Source organism: Monodelphis domestica, chromosome 3 (genome assembly GCF_027887165.1).
Source record: "Monodelphis domestica isolate mMonDom1 chromosome 3, mMonDom1.pri, whole genome shotgun sequence".
NCBI classification, from domain to species: Eukaryota; Metazoa; Chordata; class Mammalia; order Didelphimorphia; family Didelphidae; genus Monodelphis; species Monodelphis domestica.
The window spans coordinates 173,759,309-173,773,508 of record NC_077229.1 but is presented as its reverse complement, the minus strand read 5'-3'; the positions used below and the strand labels follow the sequence as shown (position 1 = coordinate 173,773,508).

Below are 14,200 nucleotides of genomic sequence, written 5' to 3'. Positions count from 1 at the left end.
AACTCTGGAACAATTAGAACTGCCCAAAAGTGGAATGCATTTGAAAGGGAGTAGATTCCTCTTTCTAGGAGGACCTCAAACAGAGGGTGGATGTCCTCTTGTGGAGTTTGTTCTAGTGGGTATTCCTTTTCTGTATAAATTGGACTAATGAACAGCTGAGGCCCCTTCTAAATTTTCAAATTCTGTGATTATGAGATTCCCACATCAACCATGGTTACACATATAACTTTGACTTTTCTACAAGGTAGATTTGTGCCTGAATTCATCAAGACTTCATACCTCAAAATAGTTACAAAATGGCTTGTGCTTATATCCCCAGTTAGAAAACAAAACTCTCTAACTCTGCTCCCAGCCCTCTCCCCTGTGTTCTTTGTGCCCTCAAAGAGACACCTGGTTATGTAAGGCCCACAGGTTGGCCATAGGTATTTATGAGAAATAATATAAAATCTAGCAAATATTCTTTAACAGAATAACTTTAAGAAAAACACAAACAATAAGAGTGGGGTGGGGCAGGGAATTGTCACTGTTCTCTCAGCATTGTTCCTTACTCAGAGGGCTTGTTTCTCTCTTGTTCTTGGGTGAGTGAGTTGTTGTTCAGTTGTGTCTGATTCTTGGTGACCACATTTTGGGTTTTGTGGCAAAGATGATGGAGTTGTTCACTCCAGGAAACTGAGGCAGACAGAGGACAAATTTGAATTCAGGGAGTCAAATCATTCTGATTCCAGGACTGGCACTCTACCCACTGTGTCACCCAGTTGTCCTGTAAATAAGTCTACAGGTACATATGTGTCTGTTGTTGTGATAGTGTTGTGGGTCGTTAAAGATTGGAGTAATGACGTTTAGTGTTGACTGTAGTATCCACTCTTGATGACCCCATGTGGGGTTTTCTATGCAGAGATACTGGAGTTGTTTGCCATTTCCATCTCTAGCTCTTTTTAGAGACTAGGAATTGGCCAACAGGGTTAAGTGACCTGTGCAGGGTCCTACAACTAGTAAGATCTGTCTGAGTCTGGATTTGAATTCACAACGATTAGTCTTCCTGACTCCAGGCCAAGCGCACTATCCACTGCACCACCTACCTGCCCCTAGGTGAGTGAGTACCACTGATAAACACACAGTCTTATGCACCTCCAAACTTGTCTGCTCAAATGGGAGTCATCATAATCTGACATGAGGGAATTTCAGATATGGTTGCCATTGGCTACTGCTCTGGTTTGTCACCACTGCTCTAAGAGGACCACAAGCTCTCCTTTCTTAGCTGTTTTTGACATTGATAGCCACTGTGTCTGTGAGTGAAAACCTTCACACTTCCTACCCCCTCTTCTTGAGGGCTGAGCTCATGTTAGTTTCTTCTTCCCAAACTGTGAAGAAGTCTAAATCCCAGAGAGTTTTGTGGCCAGCCCACTCTTTGTCAGAGGTTATTGCATGTGTTTTTGACTTTCTTGTTGTTGTTTTGAATTTGTTTGCTAATGAACTAATAGTATGTTTGTACTATTACTCTATCCACTTATTAGCAATGCATTATCATTTTCCCCCTTATGAGCTTGAAGAAGGAGTTGTCTAAAACTGACTCCTGGAGGGTAACGTCCCTCAGACTCTCCTGGGAAATTTAAATGAGTCCAAACAGGTACTCTTACAGAAGCAAAATGGTTGAGATGATCTGTCCTCATGAGAGTATCATGATTATTCCTTCAATAGGGGTACTTAGGGAAGGGAAAAGTGGTGAACAAACAGTTGCTTCCATTTTTCTGTTAGACATGCAAACCAAGCATTAAAGTAGGAAACCTCTCCAATTTCCCAGGACCCATTTGTTTTAGCCTTCTGTGCAGAGATTACTATTTTAGAGGGGCTTTTTTTTGTCCTGCTAGAATTTCCTAGGAATAAAATGCCTGCTTTAGTTTGCATGGCACTTGAATAGATATTCAATTACAATTTCCTGATCACACTTGAAGGGCAAGGATAAACCCCTGTTCCTGGCATCCTGACAAATTACTGAACTGTGTTTTGAAACCATTAGACACTGTAATTTCACTTCCATAAATTGGAACTCCACTTCCCCAGCTCCAAGGGGATTCTCCCTGGCCTAGATCTCAGGAAGGATGTATTTCTTTGGGCATCAAGATCTCAGAGACTACAAACTTATTGTAGGCTCATCTCTACCCTCTGACTTATAACTGCCACCTTCCCAGGGATTACTGACCTTAAACTGACCTGATCAATGTAAATAACCAAATGTGACCATCTTAGCCATATTTGAGGGGCAACAGAATCAAATATTACATTTTAAGGGGCAGCTGGGCTCAAATCTGGCCTCAGACATTTCCTAGCTGTGTGATCCTGGGCAAGTCACTTGACCCACATTGTCTAGCCCCTACCACTCTTCTGCTTTGGAACCAATATATAGTATTGATTCTAGGGCAAAAGGTAAGGGTTAAAAAAAAATTACTTTTTTTATTATTTGTCATTCAGTGAACTCAACCCCTTTACCATCCTGCTTTATTAAAGATACAATTAATTAACTGATCTGCTCCTGGGATTTTGGTGAGGAAAAAAACTACAAAATCCAGGCACCACTAAGAAGTCACCATCGTGGCAACTGCCAGTCTGGCTCTTTGGCACTTCCACAGAGGTTTGTGAAACTCACGTGTGATTGATTTTTCCTGCCTCTCCCCATAGCTTGTTAAAACCTGACCTGGGTGCATGCATTTTTCTCATTTGATCAGTTAATGATTTGGTTCAGTGTCTGTGAAGTGCTTGACGGTGAAGGATTCTAGCTGTTTTACAAACCTCCTCATCCCACTCTGACTCAGTAGCCAAAGTGGAGTACATAAGAGTTTAAAGGCTGGTCAGTTCTAGAACCTCCCAAAAGCTTGGGTTCATTTGACTCCTGAAAGACCTCAGAAAGCTACTGAAGGCTCCCTGGGAACTCAGGTAGTGCTCTGTACAGAAATGTAATTATTCTGCATCTTGTCTGAACTAGATTTATGCTTCTCCAGGGCAGGAACTTTGTCTCCTCTGGATTCTGGTTCAGTCATTCCAGAACGGGTGGTACCAAGAGAATGGACACTCCATCCTGGGCATCACCAAAAAAATTCCTGGAAGTTGTCAGCAGTTCTTTTTTATATTATCCTATTATCATGACCATTATCATCATCACTGAAAGAGAGAATTCAGTCCTCCTACCCTGATACTGTGCCCAGGCTGTCTCCAGGGTCCCTGTTTCCTTCCACTCTGCCCCTGCAATTCCGAACTACCAGCCAAGCAGGGCTGTCTCCTCGGTCCCAACAGCTACTCTTATGTTCTGTTACTGAGTTACTGGCTCCGGACCCACAGTACAGTCTAGAGGGGCACAAAAAGTGACGGGAAGGAAGTAGTGGTAAGACCCGAATAAGTAAGGACAATTTAGACCCTGAGGCCACTCGGTTTAGCGCGCTCTCTCTAGCTCCCACACTCTTCCCCGATCAGGACTCCCCCTTCTCCAGCCCCTCCCCTCTCCGCTCCCCTACCCACTTTTTCAGAATGCCTCCTCCCCTCCCCTAAGCAGCCCAAGCAGCCGAAAAGGGGAGCGCTCTGGGATGGGAGTTGGAGGAGGAGACAGCAGCGGCGGCGGCGGCGGTAGTGGCACGAATTCCTGGTCTTTAGCCTTCCCAGGAGAAGAGCCGCCTGCTTTTTTGGAAACGGAGGAGAACGTGGAAGACGTGGCCGCGCCTCGCTTCGCCTTCGGCTCCCTGTCTACCCGGGCAGCAAGAGCAACGGCGGCGAAGGAGGCAGAGGCTCTTGCAGGTGAGCAAAACTCTCCATTCCCCTGGATCTCCTGCAGTGGAGAGGTCCAGGTATACGGAGTAGTCCAGGTTAGATGCCGGAGGCACTTAACCCCATCGCCCTTATTCCCACTGAGCAAGGGGACCAGCAAACCTAGTGTAGGGAGAACTTGGGGCTGAGGGTTAGCGCCTGCCTCCAGGCGGGGACTCAATTAGCTTGGCTTAGCGCTGCCATCCGGCTCTGCGCCTGCCCGCTAGGGCTTGCACTAAGCCAGCGGTTCATGCGCCCCCCGCGCGTCCCCTGCCCGGAGGCAGGACTGGCCCCTGTCCTGTCTCGAACATGCCGCGCGGTTCTTGCCCTCACAGGAGGTGAAACGCGGCGGCAGCAGTGGCAATTTCTGCCCCGGGAGCAGCGGCCACAGTAGCGCAGCGCGCTCCTCAATCTCCCGGGTCAGAAGGATCCTGTAAAATGGGGCGCTTCGGCAGCTTGGCGGCCTGGGAAAGGTTGCACAGTCTCTAATCTTAAGGCTTGTGCCTCCCATCCCTGGGAGGGTCCTAGTTGCGGTGGACTTCTGCATACACAGGGACCGTGAAATGGAAAGATGTCCAGTTGGCCATTGATGTTATGACTAATTGACTTCCACCTCAGGGAACGCAAGAGAATTCTTTTTTAAAAATTCTTTTAGGGGATTTTAGGGGTGGAGTAGAGTAAGTGGGTGGGTGGGTGGGGGTGTTTTTATAGCCCTGGTGACCCGGATTTGAGCTTTCACTTTCTTCTGTCGAGATTACTTTTCACCTATTTAGGTTAGAGAGAGCTAGAGGAAAAGAAAATATGGTGTGGACCCCAGACTTTTAGATTAGAGGATGAGATGGAGAGAAATATAGTGGGTTCCTAAAGTCTTAATGCGGTTTTAAGCTTTCTAAAGACAAGTGCCTCTTGAAAGGGGTCCTAGAATGAGGTTCTGTATCTGACAAGGAGTAGTGGGAAAGGTGAGGGTTTCCCTGGTCTACTTTCAAAACTTCCAACATCTGGGATGATTATCAATGTATCAATGTGCCCTTCCTTATGTGTTAGTAACAATGGGTCTTTGAGATGGCTCTGGCCAAAAAGATTGTCGCCTAGTGTTCAGACTTCTGGTGATAAACCTTTCTGATCCTAGTTACACTGGTCCATTACCAACAGACATAGTAATATATCACCAAGACTTTGCAGTACGTTCAGTTTCAGTTGTCTTCACACCATCTTGTTTTCCAAGAACCCTCTACCCCATCATGTATAGGGTTTTAGTGGAGTGTTTTGTAACAATTTAACCACTTTAAATACATCTAAGCTAGGCAAATACAGGTTTACACCAAAGGCAAATTGGGTAACGATTTACCTTGCCAAAATTTAATTTTCTTCCAGTTTTACAGGGGCATGTTAAAGTATAAAAGACCTGCATGATGATAGTAGAAAGAGTACTAGGAGCCTGGAGACTTGGGTTTGAATCCCAATTCTTGTGATGTTTGGCAAGTTAAATCCCCTCAAGTTCTTTTATTTTTACAATCAAAACGTTAGAGTAGGGGGCAGCTGGGTAACTCAGTGGATTGAGAGCCAAGCCTAGAGAGGGGAAGTCCTAGGTTCAAATTTGACCTCAGACACTTCCTAGCTTATGTGATCCTGGGCAAGTCACTTAATTCCCATTGCCTAGACCTTACCACTCTTCTGCCTTAGAACCAATAGACAGCATTGCTTCTAAGGTGGAAGGTAAGGGTTTAAAAAAAATAAAAGGTTAGAGTATTGATTCCCAAGTACCTTCTAGTTTTCTATGGCTGAGTAAAAGGGAATATACAATAACTAACATTTATATAGCTAGTTTTGCAAGTAGTTTTGCATATAGTAATAATTTGGTTGGTCCTTTCAACAACCCTGAGAGGTAGATGATTTTATTATCTGCATTTTACAGATGAGGAAACTGAGTCTGAGGGAGATTTGAGTGACTTGCTGTAAGTCTGGCATTCTACTCCATTCTAGCTGCCTTCAATATATATCCCTGTTTAACTTGCAGTTATAGGGATTACAGAAGTGCACTACTGTAGATAATTAAAAATAGCAAATGCTTCACCTTTTCCCTACAATGAAAATCAGAGGTGTTGAGGAACTGGGAGGCCAGGGTATCAGAAGGGTTATCATTTTGAGTATGGAAGGAGGAAGAGTGAAAAGAAAAGCTGTAAGCCAAATGTTATTTCTTTCCTTAGGCAACTATAGCTTCTTATACTCGTTCTTCAAAATATTTCTTCCATTCCCAATGCTATAGTTCCAGGATATTCTTTCCCTTTAGCAGTATCCCTAGGCTACTAGAATTATTTCCCCTAAGATCTAAAACCTAATTTGGAGATCCTAAATTTTAATCTATCTGGCCCATGGAGCCATGTTGTCTGCCCATGATAGTGGTTCTTAACCTTTTTTTTTTTGGTCATAGACTCCTTCAGCAATCATGTGGAGCCTATAGATCCCTTCCCAGAATAATACTTTTAAAGAAGTGAAGGAAATGATAAATTTCAGTGGTTTGTGAAAAAAGATGTATTTTTCTTTTCTCCTCTCCAGTACTTTGATACCCTGAAATTTTTTCACAGTCCTATGAATATCAGGGTAAGAACTCTGGCTTAGGAAATCCTATGACAATATTCAAAAATCTTCTAACAAAATGATGAGGCCCCATTCTTGTAGATCTTCTTCACATAGTATAATGCTCCAGCCCAGAGTCCCCACCCAAGGAAATCATCTTACCAAACTATTTTTTAAAATACCAGTGTGTTCCTAATACAGCCCCCATCTCACGATTCTCACTTTCCCTTGACAAATCTGAAAATTAGAAATCATAGAATCATAAAGCTGGAAGAGACCTTAGAAATCATCTAGTTTTGTCTTTATAGGTGGGGAAACAAAGACCCATAGAGAGTAAGTGACTTGTTTAAGCTCATATAACAAGTGAGAGAACAGCAAATGGAACCCGGGTCTCCTAACTCCTATCCTAGAGTTTTCTACTATAAGAAATGGCACTCCTAGTGGTGCCCAGGATTATATTTTCTTTCTTTTTTTTAGTCGTTATTTATTTATTTATTTGTTTAAAATTTCCTCCAATTGCATGTAAAATTTTTTAAACATTTTGTACATTTCTTTCTTTCCTTCTTTTTAAAAAAATAACAATTATACTGATCAGTTTTGCTTCAACTCATCATACACCAAGGTGGTATTTGTTCTGTCCTGTTTTGTAAAAGAAGGGAATTAGCAATCACATTCCCAAATGGTGCTAAGAGTAGAAGGAAGAAATTAGGAAGATAAAATTATTTAATATGATGTGATGTGATAGTCTTGGGAGGAGAGATTTAATGCTACAAAGAACCTAAAGAGATCACCTTGATATAGAAGAAAGATCCCTGGAGAAGGAATCAGGTCAGGGCTCAGGCTCAGCTCTGTAACATACTACTTGGATACCAAGGGTTCCAATCCTAAATAGATCACAAACAATAAAGACAATTCATATCCCACCCTCTCTTTGTGTTTTCCACATCTGTGAAAAGAGATGGCTGATCTAGATGACTTCAAAGGTTCTTTACAACTCTAAAATTCTGACTTAACCCAGGGTGATATAGGTAGTAAGGAGGTCTAAGACTAAATGCAGGCTTATCTTCTGGGCAGCTGGGTAGCATAGTGGGTGGATTGTCAGACTTTGGAGTCAGAAAGTCTCCTCTTCCTGAGTTCAAATCTAGCATCAGATACTTCTTGGATACAGGACTCCAATGAGTCACTTAAATCTGCTTGCTGGAGGAGAGAATGGCAAATCACTTCAAGATCTTTATCAAGAAAATCCCAATGGGGTCATGAAGAGTCAGACATGATTGAAATGAGCATGATAATTGTGAGGCAATAAGTCATAGAGGAAAGATCATTATAGATGCAATTAGAAGACCTGGATTTGTAAACATCAAAACTATAAGGATAATTTTTAGTGTTTTGACTTAAAATCTAAAATAAGTGGTTGCCATGGGAAATTCCCAAATATGAAAATACCCAAGCCAGCTGGGATTTATGGAGATTTTAATTAATATAGAGAGAAGGAATTAAGGGAAGGAGAGAGAGAGAGAGAGAGAAAGAGAGAGAGGAATTAATTTAAACTGCTCTGGCTCAGGCTGGTTAGATTAAATCTTCTGAGTACTTCACACCTCTTTGTTAAGCTTGCCTTTTGTAAGTTACTTATCCTTTTTAGGTACTAATTTAACCTTTACAGGTACTTAACATGTTTTTGTATTAGATCTAAAAATACACCTAGCTTAAGGTTCTAGCTTTTACTATAAGGTATGATTTGGGGACTTTCATTGTTCAATCAGGAGTTTACAACTTTATCTTCCCGTAAGGCACTGTCTGAGTACGGTGGAGTAATTTCCAAGTTCACAGATTCATGTCTGGCTATATCCTTGACTTATTGTGTGACCTTGGATAAATCACTCACTTTCTCTGAACCCTAGTTTCTTTTCTTTTTTTAAAAATCTTTACCTTCCATCTTGGAATCAATACATGTATTGGTTCCCAGGCAGAAGAGTGGTAAAGGGCTAGGCAATGGAGGTTAAGTGACTTGCCTAGGGTCACACAGCTGGGAAGTATCTGAGGCCAGATTTGAACCTAGGGCCTCCCATCTCTAGGCCTGGATCTTAATCCATTGAACCACCCATCTGTTCCCAGAATAAGACCTTTTAAAATAGTATTTCCTGATGCAGGCATGCTTTGTGGGAAAAAAAAGAATCATCCATGGATTTCCTGGTCATCTTACGTGGAAAGGAAAGCCAGAGAGTTGTTTGAATAGTAATAATTGAATTGCTTATTCAGTAGCACAAAAAGTATGTTATCTTCCAGGGACAGTCTGAATTGTGGTGTCAAACTCAAATAGAAACAAGGACCACGATTCCATATGTAAGGATCCTAGCAGGTCACATATTAATTTTAAATGTAAAATTATTTATATTTCATTGCATTTTATTATAGTTAAATATTAAATAGGTCAGGGTTTTAAAAAATGCTGGTTGGAGAAATAATTGAAATGAATATATTGAGAAACTTTACCAGAGTAACTCCATTGTAGACAACAAGCAAAAGTGGTTCGAACCTTGTCGGTGTCAGTCTCTAGAATGGAGACCAGATGTATATGAGAGTTTTTTTTGTGGGAGTATCCATATTTATTTTTTTTTTCACTGCTCTTCTTATAAGAACATAGAGCTAGAGCTGGAAGAGACCTCAGAGTCATCTAGTCTAATCCTCTCATATCATAGATGAGGAAATTTAGGTCCCAGAGATTAAGTAATTTGCCCAACATCACAAAAGTAATGAAGATTAGAGGCAAGATTTGAACACAGATCCTCTCATGCCAAAGCTGGGACAGTTTCCACTATGCCACGGGAAAAAAAAAATTTACAAGCTACTAATGTGTATGGGAAAGAAGAACACTCTTTTTTTTTTTTAGTGCCAATTATATGCCCTTCTCTTAATGTAGATAGTTTAGAAATGCTTGGTCCATGGAAAATGTTGCATCAGAAAACCTAGAATTTCTTCTGCTACGTATCTTTTTGACATAATAATGAAGTCTGTGGCTGGATTCTTTAACCATATCAAGAAGACTATTGAGAAGGGCCTGCTGGACTTCTTGAAGTGTAAATAATTGGACCATCACCCTACTAGATTCTGCTTGGTAACCATGAATTGCTAAGAATAAAATAATCTGATTAAGAGCTTATCAAACGGCCTCTGAGTTCCCTTATAGGGACAGCTTGATAGGGTGTCTAGCTTGGAGTCAGGAAGACTTATCTTCCTAAATTCAAATCTGCCCTCACACACTTAGTAGAAGCGTGTTAGTAGAAGTTAACCCTGTTTGCCTCTGTTTCCTCATCTGTCCTATGAGTTGGAAAAGGAAATGGCAAACCTCTCCAATATCTTTGCCAAACAAAACCTGAAATGGGGTCAAAAAGAGTCAAACATGACTGAGAATGACTAAACAGTAAAAGTTCTATAACTCAAAAATCTAGGGTCCTTTAATGAATGTCATGAATTGTATTCTAATCCCCTCTTCTCCTGGATATTGTTATTTATGTGTTTTGTATTAACATATCAGAATTTATGTTTGTTCTGGACAAAACTTACCCCATCCTATCCCACCCTCCAATAGAATATAAGCTCCTTGAGGGCATGGAATATTTCCTTGTTGACTCTTTTTCCCCATGCCAATCCCCAGGAGACATTTCATAAGGGTTTGTTGAATGAGTAGATGGATGGATGGATGGATGCTCCTTTTTTTTTTTTTTTAACCCTTACTGCCTGTCTTGGAATTAGTGTTGTATATTGGTTTCTAGGCAGAAGAGTGGTAAGGACCAGGCAACTAGGGTTAAATAACTTGTCTAGTGTCACACAGCTGAGAGGTATCTCAGGCCATATTTGAACCCAGGATGTCTCTTCTTTGGGCCTGGCTCTCAATCTACTAAGCCACCTAGCTTTCCCTCTGCTGGATGCTGTTTTGTTAGAAACTGACCAGAAGAAAAAAAAAACAACTTGGCATTTTAAAAAGTGATCAGAAAACATAGAACACATGCAGTGGAACTTGTTTTAGAAAGTGATGATTAGCCATCATTCTAAAAATATGTCAGCCACATGCACAATCAAGTAACTTGAGTATAGATGCTATCTTAAATGAGAATGGAGCAAAAGAGACTCGAACCTGAGAACACGTGGAATATATTTGGTAATAAATGAGCTTTGCAATAAGTATTTCTTGGTTACCAGGAAAGAAAATTGCAATAAAATAAGTTGCATGTAGACAGTGAAAGCAAATAATAATGTATAAAATAAAGCGCTAAGGCAATTAATATTTCAATGACTTGAATGTAAATAGTAAATTTAAGAAGGAAGGGATAAATTAAAGCAATCTGCCCCACTGAGCAGCAAGATTTATCCATATAACACAAGAGAGCAGCCCAGCTTGATTTTCTCTGTTTTCAAGAAGAATCAGATAGATGGCTACTGATGTAAGCCTGTGACAGAGAGGAAAGAGTTAAACTAAGGAATTCTTGAATTTAAATGTGCATCTCTTACCAGATAGGGTCCTTTTACACATAATTGGCAATGCAATGGATAAAGTGCTGGATTTGAACTCAGAGGAGGTGAGTTTAAATTTGGGATCTGGCTCTTACAAGCTGTGTGACTTTGGGGCAAATGATTTAATTTCTCTGGGCCCCAGATTTCTCATCTGTGAAATGAGGGGACCATTAGATTTGGATCACCTCTGATGTACTTTTCAGCATTAAACTGGTGATTTTAGGATTCTGTAAACTGTAGCATATTTTCAAAATGAAGTACTTTATTATTACTTTCAAATGTAATGTGAACTAGTGTGAAAAGTGTTGCCAAGGAAGACTTTCTCCCCAGATCTGCTTTAATATGCAGATAAGACTCACATGTGAATTCATTAGTTTCTCCACTTAAGATCCTTCCCACACCTCATCCCACTGTCTTATGCCAGAGGAATTGAGAAGTTTATTGCTAAACAAAGCCCCCTGATTTTGTTGCTGAAAGTCATGCATAATGAAGGCAGGAATTTACGACACCAGATCTAAGGCAGAAGCAAGCTTCATCTACCTTTTTTGATCCTTTACCCAGTTTAATATGCATGGAAAGCTAGAGCACTGTGGGGCCCCAGCTAAATCTCATTTCCCAGGCCCTCCAGTTCTTTTTCAAGAAGACAGACAGACAGTGACAGAGACAGAGACAGGCAGACAAACAGAGACAGACAGAGACAAAGATAGAAAGAGAAACAGAGAAGAGAGAGAGAGAGAGAAAGAGAGAGAGAGAGAGAGAGAGAGAGAGAGAGAGAGAGAGAGAGAGAGAGAGAGAGAGAGAGAGAGACAAAGAGAGACAGAGAAAGACAGAGATAGAGGCAGAGAGACAGAGAGAGAGATCATTCATTAACTGCTTACTATGTGGGAGGACCTAGAAATACAAATACAAACAAAAGAAGTAATTCCTGCCCCCCCCCCCCCCCCCAAGGAGCTTACATTCTGATGGAGGAAGAAAACATGCTAGGGAGCTGTCACAGGAGGAGGCATGAGTGAGGTGGGAGAGAGAAGGGTAAAAGTAGTTGAGAAGAAGGTGGAAAAGTCCACATAGTCAAGAGTGGAGCCTGGAGTGAAGTGAATATGAATCTATGCCAAAGATGTTGTTTATCCTTAGTTCCTGAAGAAGACAAATGAAGTCACAGGTTGATGTCTTGACTTATCCTTGAATTGGATTTAAATGAGGCAGAGTTGCATAAAGTCATCAGCCCCACACTGTCTTCCAGAGACATTAAAGTCCAGTGACAACACTAAAGTCAGGACAACTGGGGATGCCTTGAATGCAGTGGATGACCTTGGCATCTTTGATGTCTGACCAAGTTCTAGGCACTCCACAGCACCTGCTTCGGTTGCCTTCATGGTTGTTGGAACAAATTGTTCTCAATCTACCTTTTCTGCTGGGGGAGGTCTTCACATACTTGGGATAGCCATCACCTCAACTCATCAAAGGGTTTGAGATCTGTTGGTTACTCTTATTCTGGTTTAGTCCCTCTGCCAAAACAACTTTACTGAATTGGGCGTACATGCTAAAGCTTTTTGGAATCATAGGTGAGAACTGGGTGAAAGGTGGACACCAAAGATAAATGAACGCCCCTGCCAAGGGCTCAGCAAGCCTTTACGTCAGAGATACTAGTTCTCCTTTAACTAAATCTCATAAACCCCAGGACAAGGATTCACCAATCAAAGGAGAAGGGATGGAGAGATCTGTAGGGTGAGAAAGTTGCTAGCAAGGTGACGAAAAAAATCTACAGTCAGGAGTGGAGCTGCAAGTGGAGTTCTCTAAGTGGTTTAAAGAGATATATAGGGAGAATCTGAGATTTAAAGGAGTTAAAAAAATTTCTAACCCAAAGTCATATAGTTGACTGGGTCTAGAGACATTGCAAGAACAGAAAAAGTCAAAAGAATAGATAATGTCCCAGCCTGAGGGATTTTGTTGGTTGCCTGCTTGGAGCTAGTTGTCACAGTCCTTTTGTCATGCCCTGGGGACATGCAAACTGAAAGGGCATAACCATCCAAAAGATGCCCATAGATATTCTCTGGTTTCATTTATTTCTTTGTGACCCTTCTTGTGTATGCCAAAGTTGTATGTATTTTATATATATGCCTCTTTATACCTATTCCTTGATGATGTTATCTACATGTATGCTCTTGCACATATGTGCTTTGCATAGAAAACTCTTTTATAGGTTTTGTGGCTACCTGTGAGAAAGTTTACTTGTGTGCATGCATGTGGGGATCTTTTATTGACACCCCCATTTAATTTATTATGTTATACTATAACTTAACTTGCTATGCTATTTAGTTAAATTTCTTTTGCATTGAATTTTATGTCATTTCTGCTAAACCTAATGTCCAAGAAAACCCATCACTGGGGGGCTCTTGAGCCATGGTTTTGAATATTTACTGACTCAAAATGCCTTGAACCTGGAGCAGTTTCCTAGAGGTTTTTATGCAAAGGAATCCCCAGGTACCACATTCAAACAACTAATTTCCTTACCAGAACCTTTTTTTTTTCCCAATCAGTAATATAGAGGCAAACTTCAGCCCAGTCTAGTTCTTTGTTCATATAATTCTGACCTCTGAATTAGTAAGGTGAAGGTCTTATTATTCATCAGGCTTTCTTTTGTATATATTTATTGCATATTCTGTTGAACATATTTTTGTATGCACTTGTTGAATTCTCAACTAGACTATAAACTCCTTCTAGATAGGGATTGTTTCATTATTTCATTTTGTGTCACCAGGGCAAGTAGGTGGCTGCAGTCAATAGAACTCCAGGCCTGAAGTCAGAAAGACCTGAGTTCAAATGTGGCTTCAAACACTGACTTGCTGAATGATCTTGGGCAAGTCACTTAACCAGTATTCACTTTGGAGGCACCTAGGTGGCTTAGTTGATAGAAGACTGGGACTGGAATCAGAAAGACTCATTTTCCTGAGTTCAAATCTGGTCTCAGACACTAGCTGGGCAGTCCTAGGCAAGTCATTTAATCCTGTTTATCTCAATTTCCTTATCTGTAAAGGAAATGGCAAACCATTCCAGTATCTTTGCAAGAAAACTCCAAATAGGATTACAAAGAGCTGGACATGACTGAAAAACTTTAAAACAACAACCCTGGGACCTGGGCACATAGAAGTCAATAAATAAATATTTGTTGATTGATTGATTTTCCTGTACCTACATCATGTTGGTATGTTCTTCCATATTGCCAAGTACCTCTTGCTTCCCATTCCAGGAAGTCTAATGTAGCTACCAAGTAGGAGAGCTAAGATTTGATCTTGACAATGAGGCAACTATTCTAGCAGCT

General features: G+C 41.0%; 1 protein-coding gene across 1 annotated transcript in view; it reads left to right on the top strand.

Moving 5' to 3' along the window:
* The first annotated feature begins 3,269 nt into the window (after positions 1-3,269).
* MATN2 (matrilin 2) overlaps positions 3,270-14,200 on the top strand; it is a 213,638-nt gene continuing 202,707 nt past the window's right edge. Inside the window, exon 1 of the mRNA XM_056823286.1 lies at positions 3,270-3,783. The gene's annotated coding sequence lies outside the window, so the exon portion shown is untranslated. The remainder of the gene's footprint in view (positions 3,784-14,200) is intronic.